The sequence below is a fragment of the Stomoxys calcitrans genome, chromosome 1 (assembly GCF_963082655.1).
Source record: "Stomoxys calcitrans chromosome 1, idStoCalc2.1, whole genome shotgun sequence".
Taxonomy (NCBI): Eukaryota; Metazoa; Arthropoda; class Insecta; order Diptera; family Muscidae; genus Stomoxys; species Stomoxys calcitrans.
The window spans coordinates 110,127,192-110,152,174 of NC_081552.1; positions in this window are offsets into that span (position 1 = coordinate 110,127,192).

Genomic DNA, 24,983 nt, shown 5'->3' on the forward strand with positions numbered 1-24,983 from the left:
ATACGAATCTGATATCCAAATTTGGGACCACGTTTCTGGGGGTCCACCCCTTCTCCAAAACACTCCCAAACGGGACTTATTTACTCACCATGGGAATATGGGCTTAAATAAAAGGTATTTGAATGTAGAATACGAATCTGATATCCAAATATGGGACCAAGTGTTTGGGGAACGCCTCTCACCAAAAACATCCCCCAAAGGGGACAAATTTACGACCATAGCAATATGGGGCTCATATGAAAGGTCTATGGGAGTAAAGCAAGACTTTGATATCAATATTCAGGAAAATGTCAATGGGGCCACCCTAACCCCACAACACCACCCAAATAGTAAGTATTTTCTGACTTTTGCAATATGAGGCTGAAATAAGAGAGTTTAAAGTGGAACACGACTCCGAGGCCAACTCACTGAGTGGCCGCCCATCCCCCAAAACACCCCCCAAGACGGTCATGTTTGCCAACTATGGAAATATGGGGCTCAAATTAAAGGTATGTGGGAGTAGACCACGTATCTGATATCAACATTAGGGGCCAACAGTCTAGCGGACGTCCCACCACCATAATAATCCCTAAGTAGGACGTATTTGCTCACCAAGACAATTTGGGTCTTAAAGAGAGTGGAAACAAATATTTATAGTTTTTAGGGCCAATACCCCAAATCGGACATATTTGCTGACTTTTGCAATAAGGAGTTAAATGAGATAAGACAACGAATTTGATATCCAATTTTGAGGGCAATGGCGATATGGGGTTCAAATAAATGATATATAGATATATGAGAATAGAGCACGTTGCTGATATATTATCAGGGCTTAGTGTTTGGGGGACCACCCCACTCCCGAAAACTTCCCTAAATCGGGCATATTTACCGGCCATGACAATGTGGGGCTTAAATGAAAGGTATTGGTGGTAGAGCAAGAATTGATACCCATTCTCGTTACCAATTTTCTGGGGGTCTACCCCTTTCCCAAAGTGCCCCATAAACAGCAATTTTTTAGTGACCATCGCAATATGGGTCTCAAATAAAGGTATTTGGGAGTAGAATACGAATTTGATATCCAAATGTAGGACCATGTATTTAGGTCATCATACCTTTCCCAAAACACCCCCAAACGAAAAAAAATTTCGACCATCCCAATATTTGGCTCCAATAAAAGGTATTTGAGATTAGAAATCGAATTTGATAACCTATTTTGGGACCATGTGTGTGGGGGACGCCTCCTCCTGTAAACTCCACTTCAGACAATGGCAATATGGGGTTTAATTAAATGGTATTTGAGAGAAGAGCACGATGCTGACATTTTTTCAGGGCCAAGTATCTGGGGGACCACCTTTCCCCCGATCTGGGGAACCACCTTTCCCCTGACATTTTTTCAGTGCCAAGTATTTGGGGGACCACCTTTCCCACGAAAACACCACTAAATCAGACATCATGAGAATATCGGGCTGAAATGAAGTATTTTAAGAATGGAGTACACCTTTCATCCAAACTTAAATTCGTAGACCAATAAAGATCATATGGGATTCAGATAAAGGCACTTATATTGTTAAAGTATTAGTCAAGCGATATACTATTTTCGTAGCATGGTATTTCACTAAAAGATCTTTAATTGTCGAAAATAAATATTCTAAGGAAACTTTTGTTCCAAATAAAGTAAAAGAAGGCGCTGCGGAGCGGGCCCGGGTCAACTAGTGACTTATAAAAATGTTTATTCAAAAAGCAAAATCTGCCTTTTACATTTTTTATCCCTATGGGACAATCTTCATGTTTACCTGCTCCGTGTATGAGTGAAAATTTTCCTTGTATGTTTGGTAGATGGGTCGCTTCCATACAATGCTGTTAAGGCAACTACCTGAGGTAATAATAACAAGTAAAAGTGAGCTAAGTTCGGCGGGCCGAATCCTAGGAACCCACCACCATGCTAAAAAAGTATACAAAATAAATTTAGGTGAGGGGCATAATTTCAGTCTACATACCAAACTTCTCTCAAACCAGCAACAATTAAAGTTTCTAGGAACCTAATAAGGATGGTCGAGAGACCGGTTTACATGGGAGCTATATCAGGTTATAGACCGATTTGGACCGTATTAGGCACAGATGTTGGAAGTCATAACAGAACATTACATGCAAAATTTCAGCCAAATCGGACAAAAATTGCGTCTTGTAAAGGCTCAAGAAATAAAATCGGGACATCGGTTTATATGGGAGCTGTATCTAAATATGAATAGATATGGCCCATTTGCAATTCCCAACGATCTACATCCGTTGTTAGTGTCTGTGCAAAATTTCAAGCGGCTAGCTTTACGCGTTCGGCCGCTATCGGCAGTCTCTTTTTAAAAAAAATTTTGAGTAACATTTTTAAAAATGACAAAATTTCATATTTGTAGTATTCTGCAAGACAATATTTTGTCGGCGCCAGGGCCTCCTTAAAATTATTTTCTTAAGGACAAAATGGTAATGAAATTCTAACTAAAAACAAAATTTTAACGAAGTTTTTCTTAAATTTTTTGTGCCTGATCAATGCATTTTTCGATACCACATTTTTTCTAAACAGTTTTCAAGTCTTTTTATACCCACCATCGAAGGATGGGGGTATATTCATTTTGTTATTCCGTTTGCAACACATCAAAATATCCATTTCCGACCCTATAAGTATATATATTCTAGATCAGCATAAAAATATAAGACGATCTAAACATGTCCGTTCGTCGGTCCGTCTGTCTGTTGAAATCACGCTACAGACTTTCAAAATAGAGATATTGAGCTGAAGTTTTGCACAGAGTCTTTTTTTTTGTCCATAAGCAGATTAAGTTTGAAGATGGGCTATATCGGACCATATACTCATATAGCCCCCATATATACCGATCCGCCGATTTGGGGCCTTTGGCCCGTAAAAACCACATTTGTTATCTGATTTTGCTTAAATTTGGGACAGTGAGTTGTGTTAGGCCCTTCGACACCCTTCTTTGATTTGGGCCAGATCGATTCAGATTTGCATATAGTTGTCATATAGACCGATATCTCGATTGAAAGTTTTGGGCCCATAAAAGGCGCATTTATTGTTCGATATCGCCGAAATTTGGGACAGTGAGTTAAGTTAACCCCCTTAATATACTTCTGCAATATAGCACAGTTCGGTCCAGATTTGGATATAGCTGCCATATAGACCGATCCCTCGATTTAAGGTCTAAGGCCCATAAAAGGCGCATTTTTTGTCCGAGTTTGCCATAATTTGGGACAGTGAGTTGAGTAATGCCCTTCGACATCTTTCTGCAGTTTGGCACAGATCGGTCCAGATTTGTATGTAGCTGTCATATAGACCGAACTCTCGATTTAAGGTCTTGGACCCATAAAAGGCGCATTTATTGTCCGATTTCGCCAAAATTTGGCACAGTGAGTAGGGTTAGGCTCTTCGACGAATTTCTGTAATTTGATCGGTTCAGATTCGGATATAGCTGCCATATAGACCGATCTCTCGATATAAGGTTTTGGCCCCATAAAAGGCACATTTATAATCCGATTTCGGTGAAATTTGACACAGCCGTGTCGGATATGGTTCAGATCGGTCTATATTTGGATATGGCTAACAAAAAGACCAATATATTGTTCTACAAAATTGAACAATGACTTTTACTTATTAGACCACTCAATGTCCGTGTCGAATTTGGTCCAAATCGGTCAATTTTTCGGTATAGCATTTTTCACCGGATTGTGAACAAAGGTGATTTACATATATACCTGAGGTGGTGGGTATCCAAAGTTCGGCCCGGCCGAACTTAATGCCTTTTTACTTGTTATTATGCTCATCTGTCACAAATAATATTTTCCTAAAATTTTTTCTATAGACAAATATCTAAATATACTTTTGAAGACTAAATTTTAACACATTACGCCAGACTGTCGCTTCCATTGCTCGATTTTGATAAAATTTTATGTATGCATAGTTTGGAGAATTTATAATGGAGTAGAAATTTTTTAAATATTTTGAATTTTAAAATTTTTTGAAAAAAAAATTTACCTAAGTCCTTATGTATTTATAACAAACAAGTAAAAGCGTGCGAAGTTCGGCCGGGCCGAATCTTATATACCCTCCACCATGGATCGCATTTGTCGAGTTCTTTTCCCGGCATCTCTTCTTAGGCAGAAAAGGATATAAGAAAAGAGTTGCTCTGCTATTAAAACGATATCAAGATATGGTCCGGTTCGGACCACAATTAAATTATATGTTGGAGACCTGTGTAAAATTTCAGCCAATTCGTATAAGAATTGCGCCCATTGGGGCTCACGAAGTAAAATAGAGAGAACGATTTATATGGGGTCTGTATCGGACTATAGACCGATTCAGGCCATAATAAATACGTTTGTTGATGGTCATGAGAGGATCCATCGCACAAAATTTCAGGCATATCGGATAATAATTGCGACCTCTAGGGGTGAAGAAGTCAAGATCCCAGATCGGTTTATATGGAAGCTATATCAGGTTATGGACCGATTTCAACCATACTTGGCACAGTTGTTGGATATCATAACGAAATACTTCGGGCAAAAATTCATTCAAATCGGATAAGAATTGTTCCCTCTAGAGGCTCAAGAAGTCAAGACCCAAAATCGGTTTATATGACAGCTATATCAGGTTATGAACCGATTTCAACCATACTTGGCACAGTTGTTGGGTATCATAACAAAACACGTCGTGCGAAATTCCATTCCATTCGGATAAGAATTGCGCTCTCTAGAGGCTCAAGAAGTCAAGACCCCAAGATCGGTTTATATGGCAGCTATATCAGGTTATGGACCGATTTGAACCATACTTGGCACAGTTGTTGGATATAATAACAAAACACGTCGTGCAAAATTTCATTTCAATCGGATAAGAATTGCGCACGATAGAGGCTCAAGAAGTCAAGACCCAAGATCGGTTTATATGGCAGCTATATCAGGTTATGAACCGATTTGAACTATACTTCGCGCAGTTGTTGGACATAATAACAAAACACGTCGTGCAAAAATTCATTCCAATCGGATAAGAATTGCGCACTCTAGAGGCTCAAGAAGTCAAGACCCAAGATCGGTTTATATGGCAGCGTTATCAAAACATGGACCGATATGGCCCATTTACAATACCAACCGACCTACACTAATAAGAAGTATTTGTGCAAAATTTCAAGCGGCTAGCTTAACTCCTTCGGAAGTTAGCGTGCTTTCGACAGACAGGCGGACGGACGGACGGACGGACATGGCTAGATCGACATAAAATGTCGCGACGATCAAGAATATATGTACTTTATGGGGTCTCAGACGAATATTTCGAGTAGTTACAAACAGAATGACGAAATTAGTATACCCCCCATCTTATGGTGGAGGGTATAAAAATTGCCTACTTTCGACAAGCCAATTTTCCCCCAAACTTGACGGGAAAAATTATTTTACTGATTTTAGTCGTCCACTTTCCGCCAAAGTTTGACTTGGAAACACAGTTTTAAAAGCCCGAGATGATCAGCCAGATTAATTTACAATTTATTTTAAAATAATTATTTCAAAGGAAACATTGTAGATTTTTTCTTGGAATTCCACAATTCACAATACAGTTTTTAAGCCAATTGATACGGAGCTCATAGTGTTTAAGGGACGATATATATCAGTCAATAAAAAATTCAGCTCTTACTCTAACCAAATGTCACCGCCGATGGGTCAGTCCAAATAGCGACCAAAATTTACAAAAAAAAAACCTTGAGGTATCTTAACCGATTTCACAATAACAGAACAATTTTGGGAATTTTCGATTTTGAAAAAATGTGGAGTGCCCCCCACCCCGTCGAACTAAAATCCTGTCTACGTCCCTGGCTGCCATATAACCGATGTCTCGATTTAAAGTCTTAGCTCCATAAAAGTCGCATTCATAATCCGATTTCATTAATATTTGACACAGTGACTAACGTAAAGCTTTTCGATATCTGGTTCAGATCGGTTTATTTTTAGATAAAGCTACTAAGAAGTCCAATGTTATACACAGTTGAACAATGACTTGTACTAATTAGTATTTGGTACAAATCGGAACATATTTCGATATAGGTGCTATGGGGCATAAGGTATGCATTTTTCACCAGATTTTGTCGAAAGGTGGTTTACATATATACCCGAGGTGGTGGGTATCCAAAGTACGGCCCGGCCGAACGCCTTTTTATACCCTCCACCATAGGATGGGGGTATACTAATTTCGTCATTCTGTTTGTAACTACTCGAAATATTCGTCTGAGACCCCATAAAGTATATATATTCTTACTTGTTCTCAATTAATAACATACTGTGGATATGGCGTATCGGAGCTTCTATGAAAATTAATAAGGTGCTTTCCGCTTTGCGGATTTTTATAGCCTCGACCATAGCATGGGGCTATATTAATTTCGTCATTCTGTTTGTAACTCTTCGAAATATTCTAAGTCTAAGACCCCAAAAAGTGCATATATTCTTGATCGTCATGACATTTTAAGTCGATCTAGCCATGTCCGACCGTCGCAAGCTAACTTTCGAAGGAGTAAAGCTATTGGGTTGCCCAAAAAGTAATTGCTGATTTTTCATATAGTCGGCGTTGACAAATTTTAAGCAAATTTTATGAATTAATCAATTTGGATCGTCATATAACTGAGCGTGACAGGGGAGAAGTTAAATATACCAAAATCAACCTTTCATTATAAAATAAAAAGTCTTGGACTGGTGAAAAAGCTTGATATTTGGGTACCACATGTATTGAAAGAAATTCATTTAACAAACCGAATCAACGCTCGTGATATGCACCTTAAACGCAATGAATTCGATCCGTTTTTAAAACGAATCATAACTGGAGATGAAAAATGAATTGTTTACAACAACGTTAGTCGAAAACGATCATGGTCCAAGCATGGTGAACCAGCTCAAACCACTTCAAAGGCTGTCTCCACCAAAAGAAGGTTATGCTGTCTGTTTGGTGGGATTGAAAGGGTGTGGTATATTTTGAGCTGCTTCCATGGAACCAAACGATTAATTCGGATGTTTACTGTCAACAATTGGACAAATTGAATACAGCCATTAAGGAGAAGCGACCAGAATTGGTCAATCGTAAAGGGGTCATATTTCACCAGGACAACGCTAGACCACACACATCTTTGGTCACTCGCCAAAAACTGAGTGAGCTTGGCTGGGAACTTTTGATGCATCCACCATATAGCCCTGACCTTGCACCATCAGAATACCATTTATTTCGATCTTTGCAGAACTCCTTAAATGGTAAAACTTTCGGCAATGATGAGGCTATAAAATCGCACTTGGTTCAGTTTTTTGCAGATAAATGCCAGAAGTTCTATGAGCGTGGAATACTAAATTTGCCAGGACGATGGCAAAAGGTTATCGAACAAAATGGCAATTATATATTTGATTAAAGTTCATTCTAAGTTTTACTAAAAATGCATTTACTTTCTTTTATAAAATCCGCAATTACTTTTTAGGCAACCCAATAGCAGCTTGAAATTTTGCACAAATACTTCTCATTAGTGTAAGTCGGTTGGGATTGTAAATGAGCTGTATCGGTCAATGATCTGATAAAGCAGCCATATTAACCGAACTTGTATCTTGACTTCGTGAGCAACTAGAGGGCACAATTCTTATCCGATTTGGCTTAAATTTTGCATAAGATGTTTTAATATTACTTCCAATAACTGTGCTGATTACGGTTGAAATCGGTCCATAACTTGGTATAGCTGTCATATAAACCTATTCGGGGTCTTGACTTCTTGAGCGTCTAGAGGGCGCAATTCCTATTCGATTTGGCTGAAAAGTTGCACTATGTATCTTGTTATGACAACTGTGTAAAGTATGCTTTAAATCGGTCCATAACCTGATATGGCTGCCATAAAAACCGATCTTGAATCTTCAGTTCTTGTGCCACTAGAAGGAGCAATTCTTATTCGATTTGGCTCGAATTTTGAATGAGGTGTTTTGTTATGACCACAAACTACTGCATCAAATATAGTTCAAATCTATTTATAACCTGATATAGCTGCCATTTCAACCGATCTGGGATCTTGACTTCTTCTGCCTCCAGAGGGCGTAATTATTATCCGATTTGTTTGAAATTTTGTTCAATGGCTTCTCCCATGACCTTCAACATACATGTCAAATATAGTCCGAATCGGTGTTTAGCCTGATACAGCTCCCATATAAACCGATCCCTCTATTTTACTTCTTGAGCCCCTAAAGAGCGCAATTCTTACATAATGACTTCTACTATGGTCTCCAACATTCAATTCAAGTATGGTCCGAATCGGACCATAGCTCCAATATTAAATTAATTTGTTTACTATGAAAAACATATTTGCAAAGTGTATATATTATATAAAAATATTAATAACAAGTAAAAGCGTGCTAAGTTCGGCCGGGCCGAATCTTATATACCCTCCACCTTGGAGCACATTTGTAGAGTTTTTTTCCCGGCATATCTTCTTAGGCAACAAATGATATAAGAAAAGATTTGCTCTGCTATTGGAGCGATATCAAGATATCCGGTTTAGACCACAATTAAATTATATGTTGGAGACCTGTGTAAAATGTCAGCCAATTCGAATAAGAATTGCGCCCTTTGGGGGCTCAAGAAATAAAATAGAGAGATCGATTTATATGGGAGCTGTATCGGGCTATAGACCGGTTAAGACCATTAATACACACGTATGTTGATGATCATGAGAGAATCTGTCGTACAAAATTTAAGGCAAATCGGATAACAATTGCGACCTCTAGAGGCTCAAGAAATCAAGATCCCAGATCGGTTTATATGGCAGCTATATCAGGTTATGAACCGATTTGGCACAGTTGTTGGATATCATAACAAAATACTACGTGCAAAAATTCATTCCAATCGGATAAGAATTGCTCCTACTAGAGGCTCAAAGAGTCAAGATCCCAGATCGGTTTATATGGCAGCTATATCAGGTTATGAACCGAATTGAATCATACTTAGCACAGTTGTTGGATATCATAACAAAATACGTCGCACAAAATTTCATTCCAATCGAGTAAGAATTGCGCTCTTTAGAGGCTCAAGAAATCAAGACCCAAGATCGGTTTATATGGTAGCTATATCAGGTTATGGACCGATTTGAACCATACTTAACACAGTTGTTAGAAGTGATACTAAAACACTATGTGCAAAAGTTCAGTCAAATGGGATGAGAATTGCGCCCTCCAGAGGCTCAAGAAATCAAGACCCATGATCGGTTTGTATGACAGCTATACCAGGTTATGAACCGATTTAAACCGCACTTAACACAGTTGTTAGAAGTGATACTAAAATACTATGTGCAAAATTTCAGTCAAATCGGATGAGAATTGCGCCCTCTAGAGGCTCAAGAAGTCAAGACCCAAAATCGGTTTATATGGCAGCTATGTCAAAACATGGACCGATATGGCCCATTTGCAATACCAACTGACCTACACAAATAAAAATATTTGTGCAAAATTTCAAGCGGCTAGCTTTACTCCTTCGGAAGTTAGCGTGCTTTCGACAGAGAGACGGACGGACGGACGGACAGACGGACGGACATGGCTAGATCGACATAAAATTTCACGACGATCAAGAATATATATACTTTATGGGGTCGCAGACGAATATTTCGAGTAGTTACAAACAGAATGACGAAATTAGTATACCCCCTATCTTATAGTGGAGGGTATAAAAAGACATGTAAAAGCGTGCTAAGTTCGGCCGGGCCGAATCTTATATACCCTCCACCATGGATCGCATTTGTCGACTTCTTTTCCCGGCATCTCTTCTTAGGCAAAAAAGGATATAGGAAAAGAGTTGCTCTGCTATTAAAACGATATCAAGATATGGTCCGGTTCGGACCACAATTAAATTATATGTTGGAGACCTGTGTAAAATGTCAGCCAATTCGTATAAGAATTGCGCCCATTGGGGCTCACAAAGTAAAACAGAGAGAACGATTTATATGGGATCTGTATCGGGCTATAGACCGATTCAGACCATAATAAACACGTTTGTTGATGGTCATGAGAGGATCCGTCGTACAAAATTTCAGGCAAATCGGATAATAATTGCGACCTCTAGAGGCTCAAAAGTCAAGATCCCAGATCGGTTTATATGGCAGATCTATCAGGTTATGAACCGATTTGGACCTTATTTAATACAGTTGTTGAAAGTAAGAATAAAATACGTCACGCAAAATTTCAGCCAAATCGGATAGGAATTGTGCCCTCTAGGAGCTCAAGAAGTCAAGTCCCCAGATCTGTTTATATGACAGCTATATCAGGTTATGAACCGAATTGAACCATACTCGGCACAGTTGTTGGATATCATAACAGAATACGTCGTGCAAACATTCATTCAAATCGGATAAAAATTGCGCCCTCTAGAGGCTCAAGAAATCAAGACCCAAGGTCGGTTTATATAACAGCTATATTATGTTATAAACCGATTTGAACCATACTTGGCACAGTTGTTGGATGTCATAACAAAACACGTCGTGCAAAAATTCATTCCAATTGGATAAGAACTGCGCACTCTAGAGGCTCAAAAAGTCAAGACCCAAGACCGTTTTACATGGCAGCTATATCAGGTTATGTACCGATGTTAACCATACTTGGTACAGTTGTTGGATATCATAACAAAACACGTCGTGCAAAATTTCATCTCAATCGGATAAGAATTGCGCACTCTAGATGCTCAACATGTCAAGACCCAAGATCGGTTGATATGGCAGCTATATCAGGTTATGAATTGATTTCGCCCATACACGGCACAGTTGTTGGATATCATAACAAAACACGTCGTGCAAAATTTCATCTCAATCGGATAAGAATTGTGCACTCTAGAAGCTCAAGAAATCAAGATCCAAGATCGGTTTATATGGCAGCTATATCAAAACATGGACCGATGTGGCCCATTTATAATACAAACCTACCTACACTAATAAGTATTTGTGCAAAATTTCAAGCGGCTAGCTTTACTCCTTCGGAAGTTAGCGTGCTTTCGACAGACAGACGGACGGACGGACGGACATGGCTAGATCGACTTAAAATGTCGCGACGATCAAGAATATATATACTTTATGGGGTCTCAGACGAATATTTCGAGTAGTTACAGACAGAATGACGAAATTAGTATACCTCCCATCTTATGGGGGGTATACTAATCAGGTTATGGACCGATTTGAACCATACCTAACACAGTTTTTGAACATCATAGCAAAATCCGTCGTGCAAAATTTTAGTCCAATCCTAGAGGCTCAAGAAGTCAAGACCCAAGATCGGTTTATATGGCAGCTATATCAGGTTATGGACCGATGTGAACCATACTTGGCACAGTTGTTGGATATCATAACAAAACACATAGTGCATAAGAAATCGGATAAGAATTGCCCACTCTAGAGGCTCAAGAAGTCAAGACCCAAGATCGGTTTATATGGCAACTACATCAAAACATGGACCGATATGGCCCATTTACAATACCAACCGACCTACACAAATAAGAAGTATTTGCGCAAAATTTTAAGCTGCTAGCTTTACTTCTTCGGAAGTTAGTGTGCTTTCGACAGACAGACGGACGGACGGACATGGCTAGATCGACATAAAATGTCGCGAAGATCAAGAATATATATACTTTATGGGGTCTCAGACGAATATTTCGAGTAGTTACAAACAGAATGACAAAATTAGTATACCCCCCATCTTATGGTGGAGGGTATAAAAATTTGCTCTGCTATCAGAGCGATATCAAGATATGGTCCGGTTTGGACCACAATTAAAATATATGTTGGAGACAAGTGTAAAATGTCAGTCTATTCGAATAAAAATTGCGCCCTTTGTTGGCTCAAGAAATCAAAAAGAGAGATCCGTCGTACAAAATTTCAGGCAAATCGGATAATAATTGCGACCTCTAGAGGCTCAAAAATTCAAGATCCCAGATCGGTTTATATGGCAGCTATATCAGGTTGTGAACCGATTTGGACCTTATTTGATACAGTTGTTGAAAGAAAGAATAAAATACGTCATGCAAAATTTCAGCCAAATCGGATAGGAATTGCGCTCTCTAGGAGCTCAAGAAGTCAAGTCCCCAGTCTGTTTATATGAGAGCTATATCAGGTTATTAACCGAATTGAAACATACATGGCACAGTTGTTGGATATCATAACAGAACACGTCGTCAAACATTCATTCAAATCGGATAAAAATTGCGCCCTCTGGAGGCTCAAGAAATCAAGACCCAAGATCGGTTTATATAACAGCTATATCTGGTTATGAACCGATTTGAACCATACTTGGCACAGTTGTTGGATATCATAAAAAAAACACGTCGTGCAAAATTGCATTCCAATCGGATAAAAATTGCGCACTCTAGAGGCTCAAGAAGTCAAGACCCAAGATCGGTTTATATGGCAGCTATATCAAAACATCGACCGATATGGCCCATTTACAATACCAACCGACCTACACTAATAAGAAGTATTTGTGCAAAATTTCAAGCGGCTAGCTTTACTCCTTCGGAAGTTAGCGTGCTCTCGACAGACAGACGGACGGACGGACAGACGGACGGACATGACAAAATCGACATAAAATGTTGCGACGATCAAGAATATATATACTTTAAGGGGTCTCAGACGAATATTTCGAGTAGTTACAAACAGAATGACGAAATTAGTATACCCCCCATCCTATGGTGGAGGGTATAATAAATGAATAGAGAACAAAATTTTATTGTGAAAATTAATTGTGTATCTACAATTAGAATAATTATTTCGGACGGATTAGTTTCGACTGAACTGAATAGATGTAGAGATTTTGCAATAAGTTTTTAAAACATTTTATTCCATCAATTATTTTGAGTTCAGTTAAAAATGTAATAAAGAATTTGTCGTCATATGTACCGAATAAAGAATAGTTTATTTCTATTTAGTTTATGTAGAACCATCACAAGTTCATATGAAGTAATTATTCTTTAGATCTCCGCTAACTAAAAACAAATAAAAATTTCATTAGCGCCATATGAAGTTCAAAATTATTCGAAAGTAGTATATTTTAACTACTCTTTCAAAATTTAGTGTGCTTTCGACAGACAGACGGACGCACATGGGGTCTAACACGAATATTTCGAGGTGTTACAAATGGAAGGACGAAATTAGTATACCACCATCCTTTTGTGGAAGGAATAAAAATGTTACGTGTACGAGATTGTATCTATAATCGCAAATATTCAATCTCTAGAATTAGAGACACAAGAAAATAATTATTCGTCTGGTAAACGAATAATTTGCGGCTATCGAAACACTTTTGTCATAACAAAATTTTATAATTTGATAGTGAAGGCAGTATTTCTTTATCATAGGCCAAGTTGCTTTCGGATTTGCAATAAACAAAGATACGTTTAATAATTATACATTTATTGCCAACGTTTTATTATATATATTGTAACGGCCAAGGATTCTATAAAGGCGATTTTGTGGTACATTCCATTTTTTATACCCTCTACCATAGGATGGGGGTGTACTAATTTTGTCAATCCGTTTGTAACACCTCGAAATATGCGTCTAAGACCCCATAAAGTATAGATATATATTCTTGATCGTCATTACAATCTTAGTCGATCTAGCCATGTTTGTCCGTCTGTCTATCGAAAGCACGCTAACTTTCCAAGATGTAAAGTAAGTCGCTTGAAATTTTGCGCAAATACTTTTTACCAGCGTAGGTAGGTTGGGATTGTAAATTATCCAAATCAGTCCATGTTTTGATATAACTACCATATAAACCGATCTTCGGTCTTGAATTTTTGAGCTCTAGAGGGCGCAATTTTTATCCGATTTAGCTGAAATTTTGCACGTGAAGTTTTGGTATCACTTCCGAGAACTGTGCTAAGTATGTTTTAAATCGGTTCATAACCTTATATTATATAAACCGATCTCCCGATTATTCTTCTTGAGCTTCTAGAGGTCGCAATTCTTATCCAATTGGGTTGAAATTTTACATATGTCGTTTTGATATGACATCTAACAACTGTGACAAATATGGTCCAAATTGGTTGATAACCTTATATAGCTGTCATATAAACCGATCTCCCAATTTGACCCTCTAAACCACTGGAGGGCGCAATTTTTACTTGATTTGGTGAAATTTTGGTGGTGGTATTTTTATATGACTTTTTATAGCCATGACAAGTACGGTCCATATCAGTCAATAACATGATGTGGTTCATATATGTGTGTTGAAACATCATTAAAAGAACTTGTCAAATACGATCCATGGTGGTGGGTATATATGATTCGGCCCAGCTGAACTTCGCATGCTTCTACTTATTATGTATAAACATCAACGATTTGCAACTGATTTCGTACCAATTATACTACCTACTATTTATACTAGTTTAGTCTTACACACTAGAGTACTGCACAAGACTACTCCCAACCACATCATTCATTAGGCAATAATGCTGAGACCAAATTGTGAGTTTAAAACAAGTTAAAACGCGCTGTTTAGCAGGACCGAATCTTTGAAACCTACAACCAAGGATTCTCCATAAAATTAATACAAAATAAAATTACCTGTAAGACATAATTTTACTCAACGTACCAAATTTCTGCTAGGCAAAAATGAAAGTTTCTGGTAACCGAACAAGGTAAATCGACAAATCCGTTTATACAGGAGCTACATCAGGTGAAAGATCGATTTGGATCGACAGTTGTCGAAAGTCGCCAAATCGGACAAAATATGTGGCTTCTAGGGGATATCAAATTGTAGACCGATTTCAACCGTACTTGGCACGTCATTGAAAGCCATAACCGACACAACGTGCAAAATTTTTGCCAAATCGGATCCAGGGGATCCGATTAAGCCATCCTTTAGATCCGTTTGACTATTTAAAAGTAGGTGGACTTTTGAAGCGCCGTCCATCAGACCACGACACCATATAGCATTAAAGATCTGACAACTGCAGTTTCTACCCAATGCATGACTCGCAGTCTAACCCCCCAAGATTTGACAATGGCTCTCTTGCAGGTGTGTAGGAAGAGTTGCCTTTCTTGCCCTTTCCAAAATGTTAGATTTGAAGTTCAATTTCCTGTTCAGTGAAACACCCAGTTATTTTGCTCATTCTGTTAACGGAACATTCTCTCCTCCCAAGGAGACAGGTACCACTGTATTCAACTTGGATCTCTGTCTTGCACGGATTTATACCTAGACCCTTTTCGGTAGCCCACTTTGCTGTTGCACCTAGAGTTTCTTAAAGTATATCTCTTAGTGTGCTGGAAACTTTCCCCTAACCGCAATCGCAACGTAATGAGCATTCGCGACCACTTTCACACCTTTTTTCTTCCAGAGACAATAATATATTGTTAATTCGAAATAAGAGGAGGCAGTACACCTCCTCGAGATGTTCCTCTGATGACCCATCGTTTTAGATCCACAGATCCCAAGCCTGCCGTAATTCATCCTTAAGTAAGTAAGTTGTTAAGAAATATTCTTACGGTAGAGTTAATACCTATAAACTCCAACTCCTTCATGATTGACGTCGGTTTTACGTTATTGAAAGCAACAGGTCGTGAAGAGCTGTTTCAGTGGATTTGCTTTTACTATATGCATGCTGCTGCAGCGACAGGCGATCTCCAGGGATCTTTGCCCAAAGATTTGTTTCTATCAACCTCTCAAGAATCTTCAGCATGAATGATGACAGACTAATAGGACGAAAATCTTTCGCCTTTGTGTGGAACGTTTACCTGCTTTCGGAATGAAGATGACCTTCGTGTCCCTTCATCCCACAGGTATTTATGACATTCTGACACAAGCAAAGTATATTTCCCTGAGCCAAGGAACCAGTCTTTCAGACACAGCTTGTAATTCAACCGGTGATACAACATCAGGGCCTGGCGACTTACAGGAGTCGAAACTTCTAATCGCCCAAATGATTTTCGGCTCAGGCACAATTTCCCTTATAACCTTCGACGAATGCATACCAGTGACAAACTTTTCTGGCGCCACGTTGTCCATTGGAGAATTTATCGGGAAATGCCTATCAAAGAGTAGTTCTAGTGTTTCCTCAGTAGGCATTGTCCGTACATTCTCTGACTTCTGAATATACCCCATCGTAATAGGTCTCGAGGGCAGAAACTTTCTAAGTCTAGAGGCCTCAGATGTATCATCTACGGAGCTGCAGAATTCCACCCAGGATTTGTTCTGAAACTTTCTAAGCTCGCCCTTATATTTTCTTAGCTCAGCCTTATAGATGTCCCAATCGTTGGTTCTCTTGTGGCTTTTGCTCTGTTGAAGAGTTTTCTGCAGTCCCTCCTTAGACCAACCAGCTCTGGGGTTCATCATGGCGGTCGCTGTTTGTGCCTTGGCTTGGCACTAGGACATGCTAACACAAGCGAGTCATTCAGAGTCATCGTGATCCGCTAGACTATTGTGTTTATATCCTCCGCAGTTGCCACTTCCTTTTCTGGTCCAGAAGGGATAGACGTGCAGAGTGTGTGCCGAAATCTCTCCCAATCCGCCGGACCACAGTCAGGATTCAGAACTTCCACCACTGGTGCGTTAGCCTCGTCTTCTGATTACGCCAGGAGTTCATCCTCACAACATTCGTTAGATCTTGTCATGTTGAGCAGTGAAATCACTCTTCCTCAGGCCATGCATGCTTAACTAGCTGCTGCTGGCGAAGTACTTCTTGAATTTCGTCCTTCCCCGTTAGCGTCCACCTTGAGCCCAGTCCAACCCATCCGGATGACCCACCCACACAAGACTTGTCGGATCCCGTTTCGATGCCTTCCCCTCCTGTCTCGATTGTGGCAGGGAGATTTTCAGCCTCCTGCAATCCGCCAGACCTTACCGATGAGGTCGATAGATCCTCAGGCAAGTGTTCAGCAACAACTGCTGAGCTGAGTCGTCCCCTGATTCCCCAACCCCACCGCTTCTATAAATCTTCAGTTTTAACTTGTTGAATCCGTAGGATACAACACCTTCAGACTTGTTGAAGTCTGCCAGATAGCCGGAGTTTAATACGAATACTGCATGTCGCCGGTCACCATCAGCCTCATCCAATATACCAATCTTCCAGTCGGTGGTTGAAAGATTGGGATTACATTCCCTTAGTCTTCCAAGTATGAATTCAGGTTCAGAGGGTATCCTTGATATCCAAGGATACGTCGTTGGTCGAGAAAGAATGTCTTAATTGTTGACTAAATCTTGCGCAGCACCTGGCCAGATCTCACCAATCTTTTTTAGCGCACAACGATACGTTTCAATTATGTTGATCCCAGAAAGCAATAAGTCTGTATCGGCCCCGATACCAGCCTGCATCGTTACAAACTGGAGGAGACCCATGAAATTCCGCAAGGGCATCGGAGTATACTATCGACAGTCCATTGACTATCCCACTCCAATTATTCCCAGGTATGCAGACCTATTCTTCTCCTTTGTCGACAACTGTCATCACCAAACTGTCCCTAGCGACATTAGCAAAGGTTCTTGAACCCATCTTACTGTTGTTCGCCCTAGTTTTTTTAGAATAGGTTCCACCCTGTCCTTAAGACTCGAATCTAGTGTCTTCGTCAAATGCCCCTGCTGACCAGTCGTCTGTCTGCTACTGGAGCCTGGAGCAGCCGCTCCACCTGTCGAGGTTTCAGTAGCAGACAATATGCTACGGCCTGATATCACCATTGCAGCTGTTGGGTCCTTGGAGTCCATTCTAAGCCTACTCCCGGGCTCTAGATCTGCCCCTCCACTGGAAACAGACGCATATCGTCAACTGACTAATGGATGCCTCTGCCGCAGCTATCCTTGAGTGACTTAAATTTTTCTTCCAAAAATAATGACTTATTGCGAGTTACAGAAAAATTCTTGCCTAGATAAATAACAAAACGTCCGCTCCACTCAACGGTTCAAACAAGAATCCATCGGTTTATATGGAAGCTATATCAAATTATAGACCGATTTCAATCGTACTTGGCTCAGTTGTTGCGAATCGTAACAGAACACCACATGCAAAATATTAGCCAAATCGAACAAATATTACGGACTGCAGGGTCTTAAGATGTAAAATCGGACGATCGGGTTTAACGGGAGCTATATCAAGTCATAGACCGATTTCAACTGTACTGTATTGGAAGTTGAAACAAACGCAATGTGCAAAATTTTTGCCAAATCGGTCCAAAATTGTGGCTTCCAGGGGTTCAGACGTGAAATCGAGAGATCGGTTTATATGGAAGCTACATCAAGTTATTGACCGTTATCAACCGTACATGGCGTAATTGTTGCCTATCGTGACAGAACACAACGTGCAACATTTTAGCCAAATCGGACAAAAGCTGTGGCTCCGGAGGATCCACACGTGAAATCGAGAGATCGGTTTATATGGGAGCTATATTATTTTATATACCGATTTCAACCGTACTTAATACAGTTGTTGGAAGTTGCAATAGAACACTAGATGCTAAATTTTAGCCAAGTCGCTCAAGATGTCAAATCGAGAGATCGGGTTATATGGGAGCTATTTCGGGTTATATACTGATTTTAACCTCGGCGCGGTTATTGGACGTCGGACCAAGAGATGGACAGAGGAAACAGTTGGCAAAATCAAGATTTTCATGTGCGCCTACGAAGTTTTGAAAGAAATTATCCTATGCAAAACATTCCAACGATTTCAAAAATGCTACCCACAAAAGTAAAAACGGCCTTTCAAAGTAGAACTTTATTCGATTTTCAAAAAAAAAAAAACACAATTTTTAGTATTTTGGTCCGATTTTAAAAGTAATGTCTCGAAAACTAGTTAAAGGATTGTCTTTTTTATTTTGTGTATGGAAGGATATACCTAATACATGTAGAAAAATCAACAAATAAAAGTGTGCTAAGTTCGGCCGGGCCGAATCTTACGTTCCTACCACCATGGATTTTACCTTTATTAACCGAGTTTTTTATACCCTCCACCATAGGATGGGGGGTATACTAATTTCGTCATTCTGTTTGTAACCACTTGAAATATTCGTCTGAGACCCCATAAAGTATATATATTCTTGATCGTCGTGACATTTTATGTCGATCTTGACTTCTTGAGTCTAGAGTGAGCAATTCTTATCCGATTGGAATGGAATTTTGCACGACGTGTTTTGTTATAATATACAACAACTGTGCCAATTATGTTTCAAATCGCTCTATAACCTGATATAGCTGCCATATAAACCGATCTTCGGTCTTGACTTCTTGAGCCTCTAGAGTGCGCAATTCTTATCCGATTGGAATGAAATTTTGCACGACAAGGGTGTATCAAAACATAACTCAAGTTTATGTTTCAAATTTCAGCCAAATCTGATGAAAATTGAGGCTTCTAGGTGCTCAAGGAGTCAACTCTGGGGATCGGTTTATATAAGGGCTATATCCAAATCTGAACCAATATGGCCCATTTGCAATCCCCATCGACCTACATCAATAAGATGTATTTGTGTAAAATTTCAAGCGGCCAGCCTTTGCGTTCTCACCGCTATCGTAATTTCGACAGACGGACATGACCAGATAGGCTCAAAATATCCAGACGATCAAGAGTATAAAGGGCGTTTTTATACCCTCCACCATAAGATGGGGGGTATACTAATTTCGTCATTCTGTTTGTAACTACTCGAAATATTCGTCTGAGACCCCATAAAGTATATATATATTCTTGATCGTCGTGACATTTTATGTCGATCTAGCCATGTCCGTCCGTCTGTCCGTCCGTCCGTCCGTCTGTCCGTCCGTCCGTCCGTCTGTCCGTCCGTCCGTCCGTCTGTCTGTCGAAAGCACGCTAACTTCCGAAGGAGTATAGCTAGCCGCTTGAAATTTTGCACAAATACTTCTTATTAGTGTAGGTCGGTTGGTATTGTAAATGGGTCATATCGGTCCATGTTTTGATATAGCTGCCATATAAACCGATCTTGGGTCTTGACTTCTTGAGCCTCTAGAGTGCGCAATTCTTATCCGATTGGAATGAAATTTTGCACGACGTATTTTGTTATGATATCCAACAACTGTGCCAAGTATAGTTCAAATCGGTCCATAACCTGATATAGCTGCCATATAAACCGATCTTGGGTCTTGACTTCTTGAGCCTTTAGAGTGCGCAATTTTTATCCGATTGGGATGAAATTTTACACGACGTGTTTTGTTATGATATCCAACAACTGTGCCAAGTATGGTTCAAATCGGTCCATAACCTGATATAGCTGCCATATAAACCGATTTTGGGTCTTGACTTCTTGAGCCTCTAGCGTGCGTAATTCTTATCCGATCAGAATGAAATTTTGCACGACGTGTTTTGTTATGATATTCAACAACTGTGCCAAGTATGGTTCAAATCGGCCCATAACCTGATATAGCTGCCATATAAACCGATCTTTGGTCTTGACTTCTTGAGCCTTTAGAGGGCGCAATTCTTATCCGAATGGAATGGAATTTCGCACGACGTGTTTTGTTATGATACCCAACAACTGTGCCAAGTATGGTTTAAATCGGTTCATAACCTGATATAGCTGCCACATAAACCGATCTTGGGTCTTGACTTCTTGAGCCTCTAGAGTGCGCAATTCTTATCCGATCAGAATGAAATCTTGCACGACTTGTTTTGTTATGATATCCAACAACTGTGCCAAGTATGGTTCAAATCGGTCCATAACCTGATATAGCTGCCATATAAACAGATCTGGGGTCTTGACTTCTTGAGCCTCTAGAGGGCGCAATTCTTATCCGAATGGAATGGAATTTCGCACGACGTGTTTTGTTATCATACCCAACAACTGTGCCAAGTACGGTTGAAATCGGTCCATAACCTGATATAGCTGCCATATAAACAGATCTGGGGTCTTGACTTCTTGAGCCTCTAGAGGGCGCAATTCTTATCCGAATGGAATGGAATTTCGCACGACGTGTTTTGTTATGATACCCAACAACTGTGCCAAGTACGGTTGAAATCGGTCCATAACCTGATATAGCTGTCATATAAACAGATCTGGGGATTTGACTTCTTGAGCTTCTAGAGGGCGCAATTCCTATCCGATTTGGCTGAAATTTTACATGACGTATTTTATTTTTACTTTCAACAACTGTGTCAAATAAGGTTCAAATCGGTTCATAACCTGATATAGCTGCCATATAAACCGATCTGGGATCTTGACCTCTTGACCGCTAGAAGTCGCAATTATTATCCCATTTGCCTGAAATTATGTACTGCGGATCCTCTCATGACCATCAACAAACGTGTTTATTATGGTCTGAATCGGTCTATAGCCCGATACAGATCCCACAACAATCGTTCTCTCTATTTTATTTCGTGAGCCCCAATGGGCGCAATTCTTATACGAATTGGCTGAAATTTTACACAGGTCTCCAACATATAATTTAATTGTGGTCCGAACCGGACCATATCTTGATATCGTTTTAATAGCAGAGCAACTCTTTTCTTATATCCTTTTTTGCCTAAGAAGAGATGCCGGGAAAAGAACTCGACAAATGCGATCCATGGTGGAGGGTATATAAGATTCGGCCCGGCCGAACTTAGCACGCTTTTACTTGTTTGAGCTACTATCTTCTTGGCAAAACCGGTTTAAACAGCTCACGTACGTTTCATATTTTATTTCATTGTCAAATATCTTTAATTTGTGTATAATTTAACCCTGAATCGTTTTACAAACGAACAACGCTTGCCAATTATTGAATTTTTTTTATCAAAATGCATTCTCTGCTAAGAAAGTTCAGCGACTAAGCTTATTTTTGGCTCTATGGGTACGTCAATAAGCAGAATTTTCGACTTTGGAGTGAAGATCAGCCAGTAGCATTGCAAAAACTACCAATGCATCCAGAAAAAGTCACAGTTTGGTACGGATTATGAGCTGGTGGCATCATTGGACCGTACTTCTTCAAAGATGATGCGAATCGTAACGTAACTGTGGACGGTGAGCAATATCGTGAAATGATATCCAACTTTTTTTTTGCCCAAAAGCAAGAGCTTGACTGATATGTGGATTCAACAAGACGGTGCCACATGCCATACAGCACGTGTAATAATCGACTTTTTGAGAGGCGAGTTCGGTGAAAATTTTATTTCACGTTCGGGACCGGTCAATTGGACGTCTAGATCGTGCGATTTAACGCCTTTAGACTATTTTTTGTGGGGCTATGCCTATACATACAAGCCCGCTTCAATTGACGCATTAGAAGACCACATTGAAGCATTTATTCGTGAGATACAGGCCGAAATGTTGGAAAGAGTATGCCAAAATTGGACTAAGCAGATGCAGCATTTCAGGCGTAGTCACGGTCAATATTTGCATACAATAATCTCCAACGATTAAATTATATGGACCGTAATATCGATTTAAATAAAGATTTCATACATTTTCCAAATTTTATGTGTTTTATACACTTTATGGGGTCGCAGATCAATATTTCGAGGTGATAAAAACGGAATGACTAGGTTAGTAGATCCCCATCCATTTTTATACCCTCCACCATAGGATGGGGGGTATACTAATTTCGTCATTCTGTTTGTAACTACTTGAAATATTCGTCTGAGACCCAATAAAGTATATATTGGTCGGTTGGTATTGTAAATGGGCCATATCGGTCCATGGTTTGATATAGCTGCCATATAAACTGATCTTGGGTCCAGAATTCTTGAGCCTCTAGAGTGCGCAATTCTTATCCGATTGCAATGAAATTTAGCACGACGTGTTTTGTTATGATATCCAACAACTGTGCCGAGTATGGGTCAAATCGGTTCATAACCTGATATAGCTGACATATAAACCGATTTAGGTCTTGACTTCTTGAGCCTCTAGAGTGCGCAATTCTTATCCGATTGGAATGAAATTTTGCACGATGTGTTTTGTTATGATATCCAACAACTGTTCATAACCTGATATAGATGTCATATAAACAGATCTGGGGACTTGACTTTTTGATCCTCTAGAGGGCGCAATTCCTAGCCGATTTGGCTGAAATTTTGCGTGACGTATTTCATTCTTACTTTCAACAACTGTGTCCAATAAAGGTCAAATCGGTTCATAAACTGATATAGCTGCCATATAAACCGATCTGGGATCTTGACTTCTTGAGCCTCTAGAAGTCGCAATTATTATCCGATTTGCCTGAAATTTTGTACGACGGATCCTCTCATGACCATCAACAAACGTGTTATTATGGTCTGAATCTGTCTATAGTCCGATACAGCTTCCATATATTGGGTTGCCCAAAAAGTAATTGCGGATTTTTCATATAGTCGGCGTTGACAAATTTTTTCACAGCATGTGACTCTGTAATTGCATTCTTTCTTCTGTCAATTATCAGCTGTTACTTTTAGATTGCTTCAGAAAAAAAGTGTTAAAAAAGTATATTTGATTAAAGTTCATTCTAAGTTTTATTAAAAATGCATTTACTTTCTTTTAAAAAATCCGCAATTACTTTTTGGGCAACCCAATAAATCCATCTCTGAGTTTTACTTCTTGAGCCAACAAAGGACGCAATTCTTATTCGAATTGGTTGGCATTTTACACAGATCTTCAACATATAATTTAATCGTGGTCCAAACCGGACCATATCTTGAAATCGCTCTAATAGCAGAGCATATTTTTATACCCTCCACCATAGGATGGGGGGTATACTAATATTCGTCTGAGACCCCATAAAGTATATATATTCTTGATCGTCGTGACATTTTATGTCGATCTAGCCATGTCCGTCCGTCTGTCCGTCCGTCCGTCTGTCTGCCGAAAGCACGCTAACTTCCGAAGGAGTAAAGCCAGCCGCTTGAAATTTTGCACAAATACTTCTTATTAGTGTAGGTCGGTTGGTATTGTAAATGGGCCATATCGCTCCATGTTTTGATATAGCTGCCATATAAACCGATCTTGGGTCTTGACTTCTTGAGCCCTAGAGTGCGCAATTCTTATCCGATTGGAATGAAATTTTGCACAACGTATTTTGCTATGATATCCAACAACTGCGCCAAGTATGGTTTAAATTGGTCCATAACCTGATATAGCTGTCATATAAACCGATCTTGGGTCTTGACTTCTTGAGCGTCTAGAGAGCGCAATTCTTATCCGATTTGAATGGATTTTGGCACGACGTGTTTTGTTATGATATCCAACAACTGTGCCAAGTATGGTTCAAATCGGTCCATAACCTAATATAGCTGCCATATAAACCGATCTTAGGTCTTGACTTCTTGAGCCTCTAGAGTGCGCAATTCTTATCCGATTGGAATGAAATTTTGCACGACGTGTTTTGTTATGATATCCAACAACTGTGCCAAGTATGGTTCAAATCGGTTCATAACCTAATATAGCTGCCATATAAACCGATCTTAGGTCTTGACTTTTTGAGCCTCTAGAGTGCGCAATTCTTATCCGATTGGAATGAAATTTTGCACGACGTGTTTTGTTATGATATCCAACAACTGTGCCAAGTATGGTTCAAATCGGTTCATAACCTGATATAGCTGCCATATAAACCGATCTTTGGTCTTGACTTCTTGAGCCTCTAGAGGGCGCAATTCTTATCCGATTTGAATGAATTTTGGCACGACGTGTTTTGTTATGGTATCCAACAACTGTGTCGAATGGGGTTCAAATCGGTTCATAACCTGATATAGCTGTCATATAAACCGATCTGGGATCTTGACTTCTTGAGCCTCTATAGGTCGCAATTATTATCCGATTTGCCTGAAATTTTGTACGACGTATTCTCTCATGACCATCAACATACGCGTTTATTATGGTCTGAATCGGTCTATAACCCGATACAGCTCCCATATAAATCGATCTCTCTATTTCACTTCTTGAGCCCCCAAAGGGCGCAATTCTTATTCAAATTGGCTGACATTTTACACAGGTCTCCAACATATAATTTAATTGTGGTCCAAACCGGACCATATCTTGATATCGTTCTAATAGCAGAGCAAATCTTTTCTTATATCCTTTTTTGCCTAAGAA